The sequence below is a fragment of the Mesoplodon densirostris genome, chromosome 5 (genome assembly GCF_025265405.1).
Source record: "Mesoplodon densirostris isolate mMesDen1 chromosome 5, mMesDen1 primary haplotype, whole genome shotgun sequence".
Classification (NCBI taxonomy): domain Eukaryota; kingdom Metazoa; phylum Chordata; class Mammalia; order Artiodactyla; family Ziphiidae; genus Mesoplodon; species Mesoplodon densirostris.
This window is the reverse complement of record NC_082665.1, coordinates 10872194-10891791: the sequence shown is the minus strand read 5'-3', so window position 1 is coordinate 10891791 and position 19598 is coordinate 10872194. Positions and strand designations below refer to the sequence as shown.

General features: G+C 44.3%; 1 pseudogene; it reads left to right on the top strand.

Moving 5' to 3' along the window:
* The first annotated feature begins 1834 nt into the window (after window positions 1-1834).
* LOC132490394 (ubiquitin-conjugating enzyme E2 Z-like) lies at window positions 1835-18419 on the top strand (annotated as a pseudogene).
* The last annotated feature ends 1179 nt before the right edge of the window (window positions 18420-19598 follow it).

Here is a 19598-nt window from a genome sequence, read left to right as displayed (position 1 = left end):
CCAGGAAAACTTTCTAAAAGAAAAGTGCAACCTGAAATCAAAAAATATGTATTGGCCCAAACCCCCCCACCCCAACACACACACACCCCCCACACAGTTTTTAAAAATCTCAGTGAGAGGGGTGCCCTACCAGAGTATAATGGAGGAGTACTCGGTCACGGTGTGTGCCACCTGGGATCAGCATAATGCCCTCCCTTGACTGATCAAGGGATAAATTGATTCACTTTTATTTCTATTCCCCACTCCCAGTCCCTACCTCCATAGGTGATCACCAGAACGAGTTCCCTTAATACACAAACTGTGTCGTACGTGTGCCTTTTAATTTATACGCTATGGGCCAAATTGTGCTCCCCACCAAGTCATATGTTCAAGCCCTAACCCCTCATGCAGTTGAACCTGGAGGTAGGGTCTTTCAGAGGTAATTAACTTAGATGAGGTCATAAAGGTAAGGCCCTAATCTGATAGGATGGTGGCCTTATAAGAAGAGGAAGACAGACCTTGGTCTGGGTTCCTGTCTGGCATTGGGACTTTTCAAAGCTTCTCAGGTGATCCTACTTTGCAGTCAAGATTGAGAACCACTGAGCTATGATGTGGGCCCTTAGGAAATCAACCAATCAGTCTTTTGTGCTGCAGAGTACCCGAAAGAATTATATAAGAAGAGAAATAATAAGGTCATAGCATAATTTTCCAATCTTTGTTTTTCAGATTTTCTTTTTCGGTCTTGCATGTCCCTGAGAAAATCTGAACAGGAGTTGCGGAAAGAAATTCTCAAGTCATCACCATGACCTCAGCTGTCCCTGTCCTAACTCACGTTGGCACCTCAACATTATGATAAGCCTGTCGTAACTTTATGCTGGACCAGAAAAGCCAAGTTACTTAACTGCCTTTCAAATAAAAACTCTACATTTTTAACGAAAAATCTTTTGCTGACTTCACACTTAATTTATTGTATCGCTTTTGCTAAATGCCTTCTGTGCCCTCAAGGCCTGCATGCTGGGTCACGTGGTGTTTTTGTGTATTGAGTCACAAAATGAGTTTGGCAATGTCCTCTAATAATCAGCATGGTGTAAACAACACAGAACCCAATCTGCACAACAGCTGTGGGTTTATGTCCCAAGTTCACATCCATTATAATGCCAAAGCACTGTCTAGTGGCCACAGTTAGGACTGTTGGACTCAAATGGATTTGGAGACCAGCTGATCCAACAGTCTTAACTTCATAGAAAACTGGTTTCCACAGAGGTGAGCTGACTTGCCCAAGGTCACGTCTCTGATCAAAAATACATCTAAACTTTAACTTTTAGCCATGGACTCACATTTTATTAGCATAGAAAAAGGAGTTCTCAGGACCCTGCAGAGAGAAGGCAGATCTGTATTTAAGCTCAAAGGGACCAAGGAGCCAGCTACTTGTATCAGGTAAAACTGAGTCTACCTAATTGGGAACTGGCTTCTGACCTACATATGCCATCAGAAGACCCCTCTGCCCCACTGGCGAGAACCACAGCTTTTTGTAGCTCGCACAGGGAATAGGGGGCTGGAGGAGGAAGAAGCAGCAGGGACCAGGGAGGTCCAGCTCCAAACACAACCAGTTTGATGCTCAGCCTGTGCTATAAACATTCTCAAACTGGCCTTATTGGACCCAGAAAGAAGGAAGTGGGGTGGGGGTCTAGAAGTTTCTGCTTCTGCCTGTGTTTGAGACTCTGCAGGAGGCATAGACACTGCCCCCCAACGAAGGTTAGTGCAATTTTTTTCCATCAAAGCTGAGTCCCAGAGCTGCTGGTCTACTGAGAATCACTCAGGATTCGGGACTGTGGACAGCCGAGCTGAGCTGCAAATGGACAGCAAGCGGGCCTCCAGCACCCCGGGATCCTGCGAACGCTCCAACTGCACCCAGGGGAGAGGGGGAAGTAGGTGATGTCACGCTGTTCCCGGCACACACCGCCCCTTCTGCCTTTCTCCCAGGAGTTCCAGATCCGTCTCATATCAGCACCACTAACCGGCTTTTAGAACAGATTTCCTAGTACCGCACCTCTCATTCTTTCTTACGTATTTACTTAAAGGGCAAGGCTTTCATGGCTGACTCCAAGCTGTCTACTGAGAGGGACAGATTCTGGGGGCAAGTCAGGGAAAGAGGAACGTCAGGGATCCGAGTCCCAGCCCTGGCTCAGTCCTAGCTACTCCTCGCGGCTCCCAGACGGTACCGGTACCGTAGCTTGCTTATCTAGGTGGGATGGGGATGACATTCCTGCCATTCTTGTCAGCATTTCCTCGAAAGAGCATCCGGTTTTGAAATCCTCATTTTTTGTTTCAGGAAGCAGAATTAGGGTAGAAACAATTATGGATAAGCTGACTTTGGGGGAATATGATCGATCTTACTGAGTCAAGAATTCTGTGAGCCAATTTTCCCTGGAAATAACTGTCAACTGTCTTCATCTTTGTCGAAACACGATGTCCAAATTCTGGAGATATATTTACCTCCTAGCAGCAAAGAAGCAAAGAGGGGCCCGGACTCTTCCAGGCAGTCAGCTGGCTTTGTCTTGAGCTTCTCACCTTCCTCTCTCCTGGGAGAGGAATCACTAAGGTGGCCAAGTTCTCAAACAGTCAGGATGAAACCTATACAGAGGCACCACATCTGACTGTCCTCAAAGATCTGTAAAGGGCTTTCTGCCGCTTCCCTGCTGGATGTGTGGTGTGGTTCTTGAGTCTGGTCACAGGGCTAAGAGCATCCCAGACCTCTCTGGGGGTGGCAGAGAGGAGCTCTGGGGTGTGAAGGTGGAAATGTGAACCAGGGAGCTGATGAGAGGGACCTGGTCAAACTCAACATTGGAAAAAGGATGAGCATTCTGGCATGGAGAATGGATGGCAGCAGGATTCCCAGACTCTGGGAAGGGAGCTGAAGTCACATAGAAGGAAGAATCTCACCCTCAGCAAGTTAAATGAATTTGGGGAGCCCCAGTTTCCTCATCTGAAAACTGGGGATGATGGGATGACTCGGGGGGCATGAAACAAGCCCACAACTTTCCTGTTTCTTGCTTTTGCTGCTCTCTCTGCAAGAGAGTCATGACCACCATGTCTGCCTGCCAAAATTCTACTGGTCCTCCAAAAGCGCACTCCTATGCTAACCTGTGAAGCCCCTTCCAGATGTCCCATCCCCTGCTTTGAGCCCTCATAGTGCCCAGTCCGTACCGCTCAGATTCTAAGCTGTGTTGTAATCATTTGTAGGCTCGTCTATGCATTTTCAGGAGCTCAGGAGGATCAGAGACTGTATCGTTCACCTTGCCCTCACTCCAGCCCCCAGAATGAGTCCATATGGGTTTGCTGAATTCAGTGGGCATGCAAAGTATTAAATTTAATACAACTACAATGTGAATGTGAGAGCAAATGATCAACAAAGTAGAATACACTCTGGAAAGAGCTTGGTGTAAGCAAATGAAAACCTCTTTCAATGTAGTCTGTTTTGATATAATAAAATTTACATTATTTTTATGTATATTTATTTTATTGGCATTCTTTATTTTGTATATTAAATTTTATATTATTAATATAGTTATGTATAACTATATTAATAACTACCTATATCTGCAACCCACCTTATTCCTAAAAAGGTTTAAAGTCATCAATAATTGTCAATAATACAGCATAATTTTCACCCATTCTCCCCAATTCCCGTAACTCTTATCTTGCTCTCCTGTTTATCCATAGTACTTGATCACCTGCACCTAGTATAGTTTTTCTTATTTATTCTGTTCATTGTCTATTGGTTGTCTTCCCTATGAAAATGTAAGCTTTTGAGGGCAGGGATCTTTGCCTGTGTTGTTCCCATGTATCCCGAAGACTAGAACAGTGTCTGGCATGTGGCAGGAGCACAGCCAATATTCACAGATGCAGGAGTGCATGCACGGATGCATGAGTGAATAAATGTCCCCCTCAACTACTGGAAAGCCCGAACCACACAGAAACTGTCTCACCGGCTCTGCCTTCAGAGACTTAAGGTGACAGGAGTGAATCCCTCTGATGTCTTCAAGGGGTACTTTTATTTTCAAAACAATCCACTTTTGAATAACCTGTCAAAAGCAAGACATACCTGAATATTCTGGAAGCTGAGAATGCCTTCCTCAGACCCGTCCTCAGCTCATCTCGGATGAGCAGCATGAAACCGAGCCGAGCAAGCGGAGGGGTTTTGCCCCCTGGTTAGAAACCCATAGAGCAGAGTCAACAGCGCCTTCTGGCGATTCACTCATCACATGAATTAAAGCAACGGTGTGATCACAGCAAAGTTCCCCGCCATGGTGACCATACGTGACAACGTGGTTATTGACAAGGCCCTTCCTCAATGGAGCTGGAAGCTCCTTCTTAACTTAAAAGTGGACTCAAACAGCTCACATATAGCAGTCTGAAAAATGGAGGGTAGGGGGCAGGGGGCGGGGATGGGGCGGGGCCGAGTAACGTGATATACTCAGCACATAACACGTGACTGCTACTGGGTCCACTTTCTTCTAAAAGTTCCACATTTCCCCCAGTTACTACAGTCAAGATCAGATACCAGTAACGTTCTGCGTGTCCCCTGCCTTTTCCCTGGGGAGATGCCAAGGCCCAAGAGACTTTTCTGGTCCAAAAAAAGCCACAGAAGATTCCCTTTGAGGCCGGGTGTGTTTGCAAATATTGCCCCATCTGGAGGTCTTTGAAACCAAGCGGAGGGCTGGGATCATGGGCGGTTTTAGTTTTCTTTGGATGCTTTTAAGTATTTTCCCAATTTTCTCCAGGAACGACTGTAATTTAATAATAATGGGAAAATGTTGTCGTTGTTTGGTGGTGAGATGATTTTCTAGGCATGCGTTCTAGAAGTGTAGAAGGCAGAGGGAAAGGAGGCGTGAGGCCGAGCCACCGATTCTGTCTCCCACTAAGGGGGTCGCGGCGCCTCCTGCCTGGGGGCGCCCGCTGTGGCCCAGGGGCTGAGACTGGGTGCCTGGAGCCCGCTCAGGGTCGCCGGCCTGGGGCATCGCGCGCCGGGCGAGGAGCCGGGAGCCAGGAGCCCTTGACTTACCAGGTCTGGGGCGCGGAGAGAGCCGGGAGCGCAGCGGGGTCCAGGGCAGCCAAGCGCAGGGCACCGACAGCCGCGCCCCAGGCGGCGCGCTCCGCGGGCAAGTGCGCGGCGGGGCGGGCGGGGCCTCCGGAGCCACAGGGCGCCCCGCCCAGTCCCCGCGCGTCCCCGCCGAGCCCGCGGCCCCCGGGCCACCCCAGGCTATCCCGGGGCCCCCCGGATCCTCCGCACCCTGCGTCTCCAGCAAGCGCTCTGTCACCCGGGGTAAGCGCAGAGCCGGCAGAGAGTCTGTCTAAGAACTGCCAGCCAGCCAGCCAGCCAGATACACCTTCCTGAGGAGTCCGGGACGGGCAGGCAAGAAGCCGCAGGGGCCAAAAGAAGTCCGTCCCGGAGAACCCCACTGTCGGCCAAGCACTCGCCAAACACTCCTTCACACATCTCCAAACAAGAACTTCAGATCAGCTCAAAACCACAGCAGACTCCTTTTAGCTGCGTCCTGAACCCCAGCAGTGGCCATGCAACTATCGGCAAGCATTTATTGAGCACCTACTGACAGGTGTCCCGTTCTGAGCTGGGGGTGCAGCTGTGGACCAGACAGACAGGGGTCCCCGTGCGCAGGTGTCGGTGGTTGGAGCCACCCATGCGTTGGCACCCCAGCTCCGAAGTTCCTGGGGCAGTGGGAACAGCCTTTCAGGCCGCCAGGAGCAAACTGAGCCTTGGCCCCAGGAACCTCCAGGCAAATTTCACAGCAGCTGCCTACCAGCTTGGGGAGGGGTAGGGGGTTGGCGAGCGTGAGACGGGCAATTCCCAAACGACAGTGAAAGCGTTGGGGAATAAGGTCCGGGCTTGCGGTCTGCAGGCAGGGAACAGAGAAATTAGATTCCTGACCTAGAGATAGAAGACATTTTCTCAGACCCTCCTAGTCTTCCTGGGCCAGTCACTTCTGCTTGAGCCTCTGCCTGGGGGCTCTCTTGGGGAGGAGGTCACTGAAGGCGTGGGAGGGGGTCCATTGGATGTGGCACTTTAGGACACAGCCCAGCTAGCACAGGCAGAGCTGGCACTCCCTTGCACTACGGGTGCTAGTCTAAACCCACACAGCCACTCTGGAAAGTTCTAAAGTGTCCATAGCCTTGATGTGTACTTATACTGTGTGAAATCTATTCTATGGAGGGGATCTGAACTGTAAAAAAGCTTTATGCATAGAAAAGTTCTTTGTAGTTTTACTTAAAATAACTAGAATCTAAATGTCTCAAAATAGAAAAGTGGTTACATTATGTTACATATGATAGAATATTATTCTACATACTGGAATGTTTTATGTGGTCATTAAGATAATGTTTACAAATAGTTTGTAATGTTAAGTGAAAAATGCAAACCCCTAAATTGTACATACAAGATGCTATGCATTATTTCAAAAGACTGTAAGAAAACACATCATGATGTTAATTCTGTGTGCTAGTGATGGGCTTACATGGTATTTATTTTCTTATTTATAGATTCTATGTTTTCCTTTCCTTTTTTTGCAATAACTATATTCTCTAATATTTAGGAAAAAAGACATAAACTTTATCTGAAAATTCTCTGCATTCTACCCCCTCAAGGTCATGCTGTATGTATTTAGTATCTTTTTGCTCACCTTTCCACAAAAGGATTCCACCAGGAAGGAAAAAATGGATCATTGAAGCAAAAATGTTTGTCCTGTAGAATTTATGTGCTACGCTTTCAGTAATAATCCATGGGCCAGGTAAACATGCATGGACAGTGTGCTCCAGAACAACTGCAGAGACCCCCCTGTCAGGGGATGGGGCGGTCGATGTCTGCCCACCTGTCACCCAGTTACTGTGCAGACTGTGTGCTTGGAAGTATCTTCAAAAAGGTAAAGTAGGGACTTCCTTGGTGGTGCAGTGGTTAAGAATCTGCCTGCCAATGCAGGGGACACCAGTTCGAGCTCTGGTCAGGGAAGATCCCACATGCCGTGGAGCACCTAAGCCCGTGCACCACAACTACTGAACCTGTGCTCCAGAGCCCGTGAGCCACAACTACGGAGCCCACATGCCACAACTACTGAAGCCCATGCACCTAGAGCCCGTGCTCTGCAACAAGAGAAGCCCCTGCTCACTGCAACTAGAGAAAGCCCACACACAGCAACGAAGACCCAACGCAGCCAAAAAAAAAAAAAAAAGAGTAAAGTATTCTGGGAGTGGTGATTTTTTTTGCGGCATGCGGGATCATAGTTCCCCCACCGGGGATCAAACCCGTGCCCCCTGCAGTGGAAGCAAGCACAGAGTCTTAATGAGTGGTGATATTCTTTTTTCTCTCCCTGGTCCTCTCCATCCGACGTGTGATGAATTATTTTATTGCAGTGATATCGTTGTTGTCATGCCCTGTTTGTAATGATAAAACACAATTACGGATACGAGAGTATCTTGTTGCCTTTGGCGAACTTGAAATGGCTTCTTTTCTCTTTCTCTTCCTTCTCCTTTTACTCTTTCCTTCTCGCCTCTGCCCATCGTGCAGGTGTGATTGGTCTTAAACAAGCATAACAACAGAGCGACAAAGTCCTCGAGTCATTTCCCTTTTTTCTCTGGCTCCTCCACCTTCTCCATTCCTCTTGGTCCCCTCACTGGGAACTGTCCCTTGGGAGAGGGGATGGCAAATGTGGGCCCTGCTCCTCTCGGTGGGTTTATCGTCATCTTCCACGAGCTCCCCCCTCAATGCAGGTGACATCCAAAGCCAGAGCTCCAGCCGCTTCTCGTTCTTCCTTAGGAAGATCTCAAATCTCAACTCGCAGCTCGGAGATCCTGCTCAAGTTTCTAACCCTTTCCACAGGCTGCCAGAGAAACAGAGTCCCTGTCCCCAGAGAGGACTGTCTTCATTGTAACCCACCCAGGACGCACATACGGAGCCCAGGATCGTGCAGATAGCTCTTTGCCGTTTCCTCTGGCTGCTGTTCCATTGACATCCAGATGCCCCTGTGTTAGCCTGGGGACCATTCCTTTCCCTTAGGACCCCTTCCTTCTTTTTTGTTGACCCTTACGGCACAGCTTCTGGTACCCTCGAGGGCAGCTCTCACCTGTCGGTGAGAAACACCTGGAAAGCCAGCAACTTTTCTGGAGCAGCCACAGAGCATAACCTGGGTGCCGTAGTATGCGAAAATTGCAGTACTTCCTCCTCACGAGAAAGACAAGGAGGAGGAAGGTCATTGAAGTCCCCATCCTGGCCCCGGTGACGGGTGAGGAGGTACAGAGTGATGGAAGAGAGCCCGGCCGCGCTGCCTCGGGTGTGGTCCCCCCACGGCCGCCCCAGCTCCATCACCATCCCACGCAGGTGGCTGGACGTGTTTGCGTCTTCTCTACTGGCCATTCAATGCTCGCATCTTTTCTGTCCCCTTTCCTTAGCCAACAGCTCCCACCTGATTCACTTGGTCACAGGAGGCCAGCTTCAGTTTCCTCCCAGGACTCCTCTTTAGGTGGGAGTCCTGCACACAAGATGCATCCTTCCCAAACGCGGCATTCTCCTGGCATTCTCCTAAAACCCCCTCGAGGGCTGATCTTGTTCCAAAAAGAAAACACTCTCAGCCTGCTTGGGACCCTACAGGCCATTCCAGTTCCCAAGCTCATTTCCCAGGGCTCTGCCCCTCTGAGTTCCCCGACCAGCAAACGAGGCACCTCCATCCCCTGGGCACTGCCCATCTTTTCCCCCTGCTCCAGGCCCTTGTTCATGGTGTCGGCCCTCTGCTTCCAGCTTAACAAACCAGAGGTTGATGATGGTCATTGAATCTCCAATCCTTCAGCTGGAGCTCAGGACTTTTTCAAATCCCAGATCTTCAGCAAAGGTCTAAGACTAGGGAATGCTAGTCTTAGACTAGCTGCACCGCACGGCATGTGGGATCTTAGTTCCCTGACCAGAGATCAAACCTGTGCCCCCTGCAGTGGAAGTGTGGAGTCTTAACCACTGGACCACAAGGGAAGTCCCTGTTAGCTTTAATTTTGAATTGGTTTTTAGATTAAAAAAATTGAGAGCTAGGGCCTCCCTGGTGGCGCAGTGGTTGAGAGTCCGCCTGCCGATGCAGGGGATACGGGTTCGTGCCCCGGTCTGGGAGGATCCCATATGCCGCGGAGCAGCTGGGCCCGTGAGCCATGGCCGCTGGGCCTGCGCATCCGGAGCCTGTGCTCCTCAACGGGAGAGGCCACAACAGTGAGAGGCCCGCATACCGCAAAAAGAAAAAAAAAAAAAAAATTGAGAGCTCTTATTCTAAATACCTAGACTTTGGCTTCTCTCACAAAACCCAGTGGATTTATAAACTTATGCCCATATTTGACAGAACAAGAGGCAGGAGCTGAGGGCACCAGCCCCTTTCCAGAAAAATGCAAACTCCACATTCTCCCTGACAAGGACACTCAGCAGGCCCTGCTTACGGAATGCCCTGCCTGGTTCTGCAGGGACTGAGTTTGTCACTTTTATTCTAGGCCCTTCCCTTCCAGGAAAAAGTTCCTGCAATGCCCTTTCTCTGGCTGTTCCTTCACTTTGCACACCTGGGAACTCACTTCCTCATTGACTTGTTTTGGCCTTGCTCAGATGTTGTGTTGCACGTGCTTTTTGGCTGTTTCAGATGTGTATCTTCTGTTTGTCCTTTTAGAGCAATGGTTCTGGATTTTTCAGGATTCCTTTGGGAATCTGAGAAAAGCTATGGCTCTCCCCAACCCTTACCCCAAATGCACACACGTGCAACATTTTAGCTACAATTCCGCAGACTTATGGACCCCTGATGTGCTAGATGATTCTTGGCTGCTGTGTTAGGAACTGCTGATTTAGGGCAAGGACTGTCTTTCCCATAAAACAAATTCAACTCTGTGGCATCAATTCTATGGGGCTCTGCAGTGCATGGTGCCACTGAGTGTTGCCTGGTGGGTGGATGGCAAGATTGTCCATTAAAATAGTCATTTAAGCAGCCTCTGCCCAGGTCTCAGGGGCACTTGCACTAATTTTTGTCACCCTCGAGTCATTCAAAGAAGACGACGCATCTGGCTACAGACCCATGGATTCAGGCATCCCAGCTGCCCTTGCATTTGACAAATAACCACAGCCTTCACCTTGTTATGAAAAGAGCACAAATCCAATTAAGAAAGCTTTTCCAAAAGAAATAACAGTGTTGTTTTCTGCCCCCGCCCCCCGCCTCTCTCCACCCCTTTATGTCCTGGAATAATGCTGTGCTGATAGGAACATGGATAAATTAATTACAGCCTGGAATGTTATTTATGGCTAAGAAAGAACACTAAACCTACACATGCATTGTTTGACATTTGAATACAAGCATAGTCCTTATGTTTAAACAAAAACCCTCAATCCGTCCAGTTTACACTGACATATGTCTAATCTTTTTAAATGCTATGGATTTAAAAATCACGAAGGTAACAATATGCTGGCTGTTCTACTCAGCCAGAGAACAAGGAGACGCAGGAGTGAGATTAGCATCTCTTCAGTTCTTTGCATGTCTGAGATTATTTCAGTGTACCTCCAATTCCTGATAACACAGAAGCACTCTTGTGGCCAAAGTGCCTGAAATGGAAATGCATTGGCAAGCCTGAATTTAAAACCAGTGCAGACAGCCTTTCTGGGAATGTGTGTGAAGGTCACTTTTTTTTAGAAACGGACTGTCCACAGCCATTGTCATGGTTTCTGTGTTATTTCAACCAGGACCTCAGCCTGGAAGTCTGGATTCATGTGGGTTGCTGCAGGTCCTCCACGGGGATTGAAAGAAAAAGTGAAGAAATCAGGGGTGGTGTCCAGCATGACTCAAAAGGGGATGAGAGGAAGAATATTCAAAGGAAATCTTTAGAAAAGCAAATTCCAAAATATTGGGTTGGCCAAAAAGTTCATTTTTAAGTGCAAAATTTGTAAACAGTGAAAAGATTTTGATAACAGTCTTTTGTTTGTTAATTTTTTAAATTGTTTATTTTATTTAAAAAATTTTTATTGAAGTAAAGTTGATTTATAATATCGTGTTAGTTTCAGGTGTACAGCACACTGATTCAGTTATATTTATATATTCGTTTTCAGATTCTTTTCCCTTATAGGTTATTACAAAATACTGAGCATAGTCCCCTGTGCTAGACAGTAGGTCCCTGTTGGTTGATAACAATCTTGATTTTCAAACTGAATCCTTATTCTAAGTAGTGTCCTAGTTTAAACTCGGATCCCTTTCCTTACAATTTTTCCCAATAAATAAATCTTTTCCCTGGATGACTAGTCAGTTCAACTCAGTCTTTATTGAGTTCCTCTATGGGTAGGTTGTAGAGCGCCCAATCTAATGTATGTTCAAATTCACCCATCTTGCAGATTAGAGCTAAAATATCCTTTTTTTTTGCTAACCTCCCCCATGTCCCCACCAACACACACAAAGACTTTCTGGCAGAAGTGATCTTCTCTCTCTGCTGGGGACCGCTGTGCAGGTTCCAACAGCACCAGGGTGTCACCTATGACTACGTCCTCCACCCCCAGCAGTGATCTCAGGACTTCTTTTCATTTCTGAAACCCCTACCAAAGGCAAGTCTGTATCGACTTTTACCAGGAATCTCACAAGAGTTTCAGGGCTGATCTCCTGGCCCAGTCCAGCCCTCTTCATCCATCCTTGCATGGTCCACTTCACCACTCTTCATTTTCTGCCTCACATGTCAGAATCAATGACCACGTCGGCTGTCCTCCAGCAGTAAGCTCTACCAAGGGACAGGTTCTACTAAGGGACTTGCCTTTCAGTCATCTACTACGACCAGCAAGGAGCTCGGCATGTGGAAAGAGATTCCTAGATATTTGTTGAGTGGAAAACGAGTTGCTCATCTGTGCGTGATTTGGGGGATGCCCCTTTCTGGACCAGTCATGGACCAGACCATACCACCTGGTGCTGTCTGAGCACGACAGAGCCTCAGTGAACATTTGCTGAATTGAACTGAATGGAATTGAACTTTGGAGCATGGAAATTTGTTCTAGAAAAGTAAATGGGAGGAATAAGTGGGAACGACACGATCTAAATTAAAATCCAGTGCCGTGACAGCAGATCGGACATTTTCTCCTCTGATACTATTCTTGAAATTACAAAATCCTCAAGGTATCAAAAACATTGAAAAATTGGTCAAGGGAATTGTCTTTAATGAATGCCGTGATCATTCAGTGTTCTATTTCTCTTGGCGGCAAGGTTGAGTAAAGAGTAAAATTGGGATAGGCTCTGGGGGAACAGGCTCTGCAGGTAACCAGCTATTCCCTAAACCTGAACTAAAGCACCTGAACTCTCTGTTTCTTGTTTTGCTCATTTGTCACTCGGGGTGATAGGAACACCTGCTCTATCTGACTCATTGCATTGGCATCATGAAGTAAAATAGTTTCTTTAAATCCCTGTGAGACAAGGCAGTAAATTGAAAATAAGAAAGATAGGGAAGAGTGTTTTGAACAAGGCAGCTCAATGAGTTCTTGCTTTGATCCATCCTTTAGCCTGAACACAAAGCCATGACAGATAAGGTATAAAAATAGAAAGCTAAAAAGAGATATCTGGCTCAACAGTGGCAGAAGAAAACTCCTGGAAGCCTCTGACCCAGGGGGCTCTTTGTCTAAAATCAGCAGGGAGTTTTGCTCCTATGGATAAACCCAAGACACAAACACCCAAGATGGCAGACAGAAACTAAGTACATTGCTTAAGTCAAGAACTGGGGTGGGAGCCCCATGGCTTTCCATTTCCTGCAGACCAATATTTTAGAAGAATAAGAGTCTAGGAATGTGGGGCTGGAGACCCAAGCCCCAGCCAAAAACTGAGCCTAGTCACATGCTGGCCTCATGATGGCATGGGTGTCCACACAATCAGTATGGCACAGAAACCCCAAACTGCCTTTATAAAAACTGGTCCAGAATGAAGTCACAGAGTCAAGGTGAAAGCTATCACAAAATGATCATCAGGTAAAAGCTCATTGGGTGGGGTGGAGGCAGGTGAGCAGAAAAATGAAAAGAATAAAAACAAAAACCCACTCAAAATGAGCCTAAAAATCAAAACTCTAAAACATGTGAAGAAATATAATATGAAGGACAGTCAAAAATCCTTGACTCATTTTATGAAGCTAGAACACTCATACCAAACCGGATAAAAAAGGACAAAAAAGGAAAATCACAAGCCAATATCACTTCTGAAAATAGATGCAGAATTGCTAGATACATGGTATATCTCTCCATCTATTTGTATCATCTTTAATTTCTTTCATCAGTGTCTTATAATTTTCTGCATACAGGTCTTTTGTCTCCTTAGGTAGGTTTCTTCCTAGATATTTTATTCTTTTTGTTGCAATAGTAAATGGGAGTGTTTTCTTGATTTCATTTTCAGATTTTTTATCATTAGTGTATAGGAATGCCAGAGATTTCTGTGCATTAATTTTGTATCCTGCTACTTTACCGAATTCATTGATTAGCTCTAGTAGTTTTCTGGTAGCATCTTTAGGATTCTCTATGTATAGTATCATGTCATCTGCAAACAGTAACAGTTTTACTTCTTCTTTTCTGATTTGGATTCCTTTTATTTCCTTTTCTTCTCTGATTGCTGTGGCTAAAACTTCCAAAACTATGTTGAATAAGAGTGGTGAGAGTGAGCAACCTTGTCTTGTTCCTGATCTTAGTGGAAATGCTTTCAGTTTTTCACCATTCAGGACGATGTTGGCTGTGGGTTTGTCATATATGGCCTTTATTATGTTGAGGAAAGTTCCCTCTATTCCTACTTTCTGGAAGGTTTTTATCATAAGTGGGTGTTGAATTTTGTCGAAAGCTTTCTCTGCATCTATTGAGATGACCATATGGTTTTTCTCCTTCAATTTGTTAATATGGGGTATCACATTGATTGATTTGTGTATATTGAAGAATCCTTGCATTCCTGGAATAAACCCCACTTGATCATGGTGTATGATCCTCTTAATGTGCTGTTGGATTCCGTTTGCTAGTATTTTGTTGAGGATTTTTGCATCTATGTTCATCAGTGATATTCGCCTGTAGTTTTCTCTCTTTGTGACATCTTTGTCTGGTTTTGGTATCAGGGTGATGGTGGCCTCATAGAATGAGTTTGAGAGTGTTCCTCCCTCTGCTATATTTTGGAAGAGTTTGAGAAAGATAGGTATTAGCTCTTCTCTAAATGTTTGATAGAATTCTCCTGTGAAGCCATCTGGTCCTGGGCTTTTGTTTGTTGGAAGATTTTTAATCACAGTTTCAATTTCAGTGCTTGTGATTGGTCTGTTCATATTTTCTATTTCTTCCTGATTCAGTCTTGGAAGGTTGTGCATTTCTAAGAATTTGTCCATTTCTTCCAGGCTGTCCATTTTATTGGCATAGAGTTGCTTGTAGGAATCTCTCATGATCTTTTGTATTTCTGCAGTGTCAGTTGTTACTTCTCCTTTTTCATTTCTAATTCTATTGATTTGAGTCTTCTCCCTTTTTTTCTTGATGAGTCTGGCTAATGGTTTATCAATTTTGTTTATCTTCTCAAAGAATCAGCTTTTAGTTTTGTTGATCTTTGCTATCGTTTTCTTCATTTCTTTTTCATTTATTTCTGATCTGATCTTTATGATTTCTTTCCTTCTGCTAACTTTGGAGATCTTTTGTTCTTCTTTCTCTAATTGCATTAGGTGCAAGGTTAGGTTGTTTATTTGAGATGTTTCCTGTTTCTTAAGGTAGGATTGTATTGCTATAAACTTCCCTTTTAGAACTGCTTTTTGTGCATACCATAGGTTTTGGGTTATCGTCTCTCCACTGTCATTTGTTTCTAGGTATTTTTTGAGTTCCTCTTTGATTTCTTCAGTGACCACTTCGTTATTAAGTAGTGTATTGTTTAGCCTCCATGTGTTTGTATTTTTTACAGATCTTTTCCTGTAACTGATATCTAGTCTCATAGTGTTGTGGTCGGAAAAGATACCTGATACAATTTCAATTTTCTTAAATTTACCAAGGCTTGATTTGTGACCCAAGATATGATCCTGAAGAATGTTCCATGAGCACTTGAGAAAAGTGTGTATTCTATCGTTTTTGGATGGAATGTCCTATAAATATCAATTAAGTCCATCTTGTTTAATGTATCATATAAAGCTTGTGTTTCCTTATTTATTTTCATTTTGGATGATCTGTCCATTGGTGAAAGTGGGGTGTTAAAGTCCCCTACTATGAATGTGTTACTGTCGATTTCCCCTTTCATGGCTGTTAGTATTTGCCTTATGTATTGAGGTGCTCCTATGTTGGGTGCATACATATTTACAATTGTTATATCTTCTTCTTGGATCGATCCCTTGATCATTATGTAGTGACCTTCTTTGTCTCTTCTAATAGTCTTTATTTTAAAGTCTATTTTTTCTGATATGAGAATTGCTACTCCAGTTTTCTTTTGGTTTCCATTTGCAGGAATATCTCTTTCCATCCCCTCACTTTCAGTCTGTATGTGTCTCTAGGTCTGAAGTGGGTCACTTGTAGACAGCATACATATGGGTTTTGTTTTTGTATCCATTCAGCCAGTCCGTATCTTTTGGTGGGAGCATTTAATCCATTTACATTTAAAGTAATTATCGATATGTGTGTTCCTATTCCCATTTTCTTAATATACCATGTTCTTGGATTGGAGGAATCAACATTGTGAAAATGACTATACTACCCAAAGCAATCTACAGTTTCAATGCAATCCCTATCAAACTACCACTGGCATCTCTCAGAGAACTAGAACAAAAAATTTCACAATTTGTATGAAAACACAAAAGACCCCGAATAGTCAAAGCAATCTTGAGAATGAAAAACAGAGCTGGAGGAATCAGGCTCCCTGACTTCAGACTATACTACAAAGCTACAGTAAGCAAGACAGTATGGTACTGGCACAAAAACAGAAATATAGATCAATGGAACAGGATAGAAAGCCCAGAGATAAACCCACGCACATATGGTCACTTTATCTTTGATAAAAGAGGCAGGAATGTACAGTGGAGAAAGGACAGCCTCTTCAATAAGTGGTGCTGGGAAAACTGGACAGGGACATGTAAAAGTATGAGATTAGATCACTCCCTGACACCATACACAAAAATAAGCTCAAAATGGATTAAAGACCTAAATGTAAGGCCAAACACTATCAAACTCTTAGAGGAAAACATAGGCAGAACACTCTATGACATAAATCACAGCAAGATCCTTTTTGACCCATCTCCTAGAGAAATGGAAATAAAAACAAAAAGAAACAAATGGGACCTAATGAAACTTCAAAGCTTTTGCACAGCAAAGGAAACCATAAACAAGACCAAAAGACAGCCCTCAGAATGGGAGAAAATATTTGCAAATGAAGCAACTGACAAAGGATTCATCTCTAAAATTTACAAGCAGCTCATGAAGCTCAATAACAAAAAAACAAACAACGCAATCCAAAAATGGGCAGAAGACCTAAATAGACATTTCTCCAAAGAAGATATACAGACTGTCAACAAACACATGAAAGAATTCTCAACATCACTAATCATTAGAGAAATGCAAATCAAAACTACAATGAGATATCATCTCACACCAGTCACAATGGCCATCATCAAAAAATCTAGAAACAATAAATGCTGGAGAGGGTGTGGAGAAAAGGGAACACTCTTGCACTGCTGGTGGGAATGTGAATTGGTACAGCCAGTATGGAGGTTCCTTAAAAAACTACAAATAGAACTACCATATGACCCAGCAATCCCACTACTGGGCATATACCCTGAGAAAACCATAATTCAAAAAGAGTCATGTACCAAAATGTTCATTGCAGCTCTATTTACAATAGCCAGGAGATGGAAACAACCTAAGTGTCCATCGTTGGATGAATGGATAAAGAAGATGTGGCACATATATACAATGGAATATTACTCAGCCATAAAAGGAAATGAAGTTGAGCTATTTGTAATGAGGTGGATGGACCTAAAGTCTGTCATACAGAGTGAAGTAAGTCAGAAAGAGAAAAACAAATACCGTATGCTAACACATATATATGGAATTTAAGGGAAAAAATGTCATGAAGAACCTAGGGGTAAGACAGGAATAAAGACACAGACCTACTAGAGAATGGACTTGAGGATGTGGGGAGGGGGAAGGGTAAGCTGTGACAAAGTGAGAGAGTGGCATGGACATATATACACTACCAAACGTAAAATAGATAGCTGGTGGGAAGCATTTCCTGGTGATTTAAGAGTAGGCACTCAAAAAAGGTCTGAAGACTTTAATTCAGAACTTTCCAGTTGCTCCAGTTGCATTATAAAGTGAAATCATACCATGGTTCTAGGCTACCAAACTATGGAGCGACATGGAGATAGGAGCGTTAGTGCAGCGACGTGGAGATAGGAGCGTTAGTGCAGCTGCAGAGCAATGATCCATGCCTCCTCTGTGCAGAATTGACAGCAGGGAGGGAACATTTGAGTACATAAACGAAGAGAGCACAGACCCATGTAATATGTGAACTTTTTCATCTGCACAAAAACATCTAGAATATTCTTTAAGAGAAAAAAATGCTGCCCTATGCGCACCGCGGCGGCACGGGCACCCTCCCCTTCCGGGTGTGAGGCGCTGTGAGGAAAGCAGAAGCAAGCGGACTCCACGGGCAGCGAGACACTGCCCCAGCCCAGCCTCTGTCGCCTTCGGCGCTCCCGTCGTGTGGGCCTGGGTTCCTCAGCACACCCAGGTCCAGCAGCCCCAGAGCCTGTCCCCAGTCCTTCGGAAGCCCCGACGCCAGCCCGGGCCCTTGGTGGGGAGGTTGACGGAGTTGCAGTCTTCACTGCTACTGCAAAGACAGCTGGCAGAACTCAATAAAAATCCAGTGGAAGGCTTTTCAGCAACTTGAATAGATGACAATGATCTCTATCGATGGAAAGTCATTATTGGTCCTCCAGATACATTTTATGAAGGCGATGTTTTTCAGGCTTATCTCACTTTCCCAAAAGACTATCCCCTTAGGCCTCCTAAAATGAAATTCGTTACAGAAATCTGGCACCCAAATGTTGACAAAAATGGTGATGCATGCATTTCTATTCTTCACTAGCCAGGGGAAGATAAATATGGCTATGAAAAGCCAGAGGAACACTGGCTGCCTATTCACTCCGTGGAAACCATCATGATTAGTGTCATTTCTATGCTGCCAGATCCTAATGGAGACTCACCTGCTAATGTTGATCCTGCAAAAGAATGGAGGGAAGACAGAAATGGAGAATTCAAAAGGAAAGTTGCCCGCTGTGTAAGAAAAAGCAAGAGACTGCTTTTGAGTGACATTTATTCAACAGCTGTAACTTCACTCATTTCAGGAGCTCCGACTGAGAAACATGGCACTGTTTTTCCTGCACTCTACCCACCTATTGCTGGACTTATGTTGTAAGAATTTGGCAAACACTGGCTGGAACTGGGCTGCAATAAATCATGTCAGTATCAATGCTGACAAGAGCCTAACAAGTGCCAACTTACAGATGATTACGCATTTTGAATTCTAAAGAACTGTTTTAACTTTCAGGAAGAATTGTAAAGACCTGTATAGAGCACAACATGATCCGGAAAGTATATATACTGTTCATGTACATCCACAAACACACCTTGTACCCAATAATGCTTTCTTGTAGTAAAATAAGAATCATGTAAATTCTAAAAAGATTTTAGCAGGTTTTCTTTTCCTATTCATTGTTTCTTATCAGTTTTAAAAGACTCCTTAAAGCATGTCAGATAAAAAGCAGTTAGGATTAAAAGTTTCCATTTAATTTCCTTTAAACTACTGAGGCTTCATTAAACTCTTTTCACTTACTAAACTTTGTATCTTCTTTGTTTTGACACACTTCCCTTTGCTTTTATCTCCTCTGTCTACCAGGAAGTTTTCAAATCATTTAGTGCAAATACTGAAACACTCAATAAGCAACTATTTGATTTTTAATGATGACTTCAGAGGAATGGTTGTCACTAGGTGCCTTTTGTATTATATTTGCATCCATCTCTTGGATTGGATATTTCAATAGCATGTTTTCGTTGTTGAGAGCTCTTGAATTCAGTCATTATCCCCAAGGACTAAAAAGAGTTGGTTCTGAATTCAATTCAGATTTAAAACTATTGAAATGTACCCCAAACAGTAAAAAAATTCTGATTTGGTTTTATTTTTGCCCTCAGTTACCTAATGTGAATATTGGATGAATAAATCATGCACAGCTACAGGCTTTCTACTTAACTTCTGGGTTTGCTATTTAAAATGCTGTTTACCCACATACCCTTTTCCTCAGCCCTTCATATTTCTTTGCCTGTATTCTCTATACTGTAGATTTTTCTCACCTATTGTACAAAGAAATTGCAATGTATATTTTCAAGTAATTTGATTTTGGAATTCTGTCACCTTATGTAGTGAGTTCTTCCAAAATATAATTGTTTTCCAATTTTAAAAAATGCTGATTTTTTTTTTTGCCCTGTAGAAAGTTACAATTGTTTTTTACCAAGAGTCTACATGGGGCTTGATTTACACTCCATGCATTGGCTGGAACATGGATTAGAGATTTGATAGAAAAATAAATCCTGTTTCTTA